Genomic DNA, 3,604 nt, shown 5'->3' on the forward strand with positions numbered 1-3,604 from the left:
TGCTCAACTAGATGAGGAATGGATTGTTTAAGGCAAGTAGTAACACCATTATTCTTACCCAGCAGCACAGACGCACCATCGGATGTGAACATGACCATTTTCATGAGGTCCAGTTCATTGGCAGTGTAGAATTCTTTCACGGCCGTAGTGATAGCCTCAGCATCACAGCTAGTCAGTTTCACTATGCCCCCAAACTGCGTTTTGTGCTCAGTTGATGTTACAGGTAGGAACTTGAAGTACAGGATGAGCATTTTTGTAACAGAAATATCTGTGCTCTCATCAATTATCAAGGTGTGATACAAAGCTTGCCGAAGTTCTGTCATAGCTTCACAGTGTATCACGCTATTGATGGCCTCAAGGAACTCAAAGGCATAGTTCTTGCTCCTCCAGCTGTCTGGTATCTTCACATACAAAGCTAGGTGGTCATGGATGTCTTGTACAAATAACATTGAAGTATTCATCTTGACTGCCAGCAACACGTTGTTGATGAGAATCTTTATCTCCTCAGGCATAGATCTTTGGCGTTCAACTACTTCCATTCTATTTGCTTTGTCAGTGGCAGTTTCTGTCAGCATTGCCCGCACTCCAAAACCAAACCTGGCAGCAGCACTTCTGTTTCTCAATATCCCCATGGCAGACTCGTGTACTTTGCTAAGTAGATGGCGTTTCATGTAGTCCAGTTTCCAGCCATCACTCCATTTCTTCCCTGTGGCAAAGTCCCCAACAATCTTGGCTTCGGCACATGCTTTGCAAATCAAGCCCACGTCTGGACTGTATTGAAATAGTTCCCCGAGTTGCATGCAAACCTTGCTTCGTGACTTCTGTGTCTCAGCCTCCACAATTTCCTTCATCCACTCTTCCTTGAATACAAGACAACATTTCTTCCTTTGTGGTGAAGCACTGCACTCTTCCGAAGTTACAGCTTTGCGCTTGAACATTTCCGTACCTGCCGGTTTGAACCTGCTGTGCCACAAAGCCTGCAAAATAAGGAAACATGGCTTACGTTGACGCCTAGCTCATGAATGCAGTCTGTTATACTACAATTTACAAGATGCACCACAGTTTAACTCAACCAAACAATTACCTCTTCTGCTTGCACTCACGTGCTCCTGTTTAAATGTATGGGGTTCTGGCTGCGAAACCTGCAACAGAAGAAAACATGGGTAGGTATGTAATCAAATCAAATCAAAACAAGCTTTATTCGATTTTCAGAGTAAAATCATAAAAGCACAATAATACAATAAATACATTTTGTATGTTTTTTTTAAAAAAAAAGGCAAAATATTATCCATAATAATCAGAATAAGCTTGATCAATCGAATTTTGAAACAACATCACAGGTTGACTTATAAAAATTTGTACTTAAAAAGAGGCAATTTAAAACTTAATCCATGAATACATGGTACTTTAACCGACACAGGTTAAACACGAGGGCTGTGCATGGTATTCCTAAATTTAATAACAAGTTTTAAAAAGCTTGAGACTGCATAAATAACATTATCATCTTCTGTTGTAGTTTTACATATGCTAATCTACAAATATGAATCCCCCATGCTTTAAGGACGGGTACCAGAAAGGCCTTGCGCGGTCTCTTATAAAATGTACAGAACATCACGCAATGTATGTTAGATTGTGTTGAGGTATCATCGCACGGGCAAGATTGAATTTCCGGGGACCAGTCGTTACAGGTGGAAAAGGTGACCAGGCAGAAGAAGGTACCTAGTCTCAGGCGAGTCATCCGCGTGCGGGCATATGGACTTAGGTCCAGAGTAAGATAGTGTTGAAGGCCCTTGTGTTGAGTAATTTTCTGATATCTGAGAACTGTGTATTTCTTTTTCTCAAGGTTCCATCTGTCAGTTACTAGATGGTCGAGGGCTATCTTTTTCAGCGCACCTCTTGATATCCCCTCCATACTGGATGGTTTGTCAAAAAATTCTGGATGGCATATCTTCGTGAGAATATTTTTCACATAAGATAGCCATCTAATGGTAGCTGCCCCGTCCGTTGCGAGACAATCAATTATTACCTCTCTGTTTAAAGTGGTCTCCTCAGTCACCCAGACCTTGTGCCACAGCAGTAAAGGCGAGATCCTAACCGTGTCACAAATATAAGGGAGTCCTACTTCTATGTGGGTCATATAAGTTGATGTGAATTTAGAAACGCCAAGTAGATGGCAGATAAACTGGTTCTCACAACCTTGTAGCATCTGGGCGTTTTCTACCCCCGATTGCCCGGCCCCATATGTGGCTGTAGATACAGATTTGGCCTTATAAATATGTATCAATTCCTTCAAGGGTTTCTCCCCTATTTTAGCAGAGAAGTTACTCAGAGCGCCGATGGACCGTGTAAAGGCTAATTTCCTGGCAGCTACTACTGGGTGCGATCTCCCCCTCCTATCGAAGGTTACACCTAGGTAACAGAACCTGTCTGTTGTTTCGATTCTTTGGCCTTCTAAAAATATAGGGCAAGATGCCCTTCTCGGCCCTCGGCCACAAGACATTGTGTAAGTTTTAGGGATGTTTACTTTTAAGCCTCTGTCCCTCATAAAACTAGTAAATTGGACCACAGCCCGCTGTAGTCCGATCCTGGTCTGCAACATTATTGCCGCGTCGTCGGCATACAGTAGTATTGGCACCGGTGACCCATTAATAGAGGGGTAGTCATGTTGGAAATCACTTAGGTATTGACCAATAGAGTTAACATAAATGGTAAACAACAGGGGTGCTAATATGCACCCCTGTCTAACACCCCTCAGGATGGGGAATTTATCCGAACATTCCCCCTGATGTCCGAATCTCACTCTTGCTCCTGCGTCCTTGTATAATTCTTTAATAAAGGTGATGATTTGACCGTTAATGCCCAGATCGGACAGTGTTTTCCATAGAAGGTCGTGATCCACACAGTCGAAGGCGGAGCTTAGATCTACGAAGGTGATATATAATTTTCCACTCCTCGACTGTGTGTATTTGGCGATGATTAAGGCAAAGTTCAAACACTGTTCCACCGTCCCTTTCCCTGATCTGAAGCCGTACTGTAACTTGGAAATGGCCTGATTTTCCTCCTCCCAGCTTCGAATCTTGTTTAGGATTATTCTGCCCGCCACCTTCATCAATGCGTCTAGGAGCGAGATTGGCCTATAACAGGTAGGGTCATTTCTGTTTCCCTTCTTGAATATTGGCACGACGATGGCGTCAGGCCAAGATGGAATGAATCCGAGTTGGTTGGACTTATTTAGTACATTCGTAAGTAGAGGAGCCCAAAGATCCATCTCTGCCTTATATACGTCGATCGGAACGCCATCGGGCCGGGAGCCTTACCAGATAAGCTTTCTGTGATAGGTTTGATGACCTCTTGGCAGCTAAAGGTTATATCTAGGGGGGATGTGCTTAGATCATCAGGTTTGCTAGAGCCTGGAATGCTATCATTAGAAGTAATCGAACAGTGCCCACCAATCGGTCCGTCATAAAGCTGTTTAAAGTGGGTCACCCATATGTCCCCTGGTATAGCTACGTCTATGAAGTCCTCCGCTCTACTTTGCAGGTGTGGGGCGTTTATCACTTTCCAGAAGGCCATATTATCTCACCGTTGCGAGGCCTCTCGTAGG

The sequence above is a fragment of the Lissotriton vulgaris genome, chromosome 6 (genome assembly GCF_964263255.1).
Source record: "Lissotriton vulgaris chromosome 6, aLisVul1.2, whole genome shotgun sequence".
NCBI classification, from domain to species: domain Eukaryota; kingdom Metazoa; phylum Chordata; class Amphibia; order Caudata; family Salamandridae; genus Lissotriton; species Lissotriton vulgaris.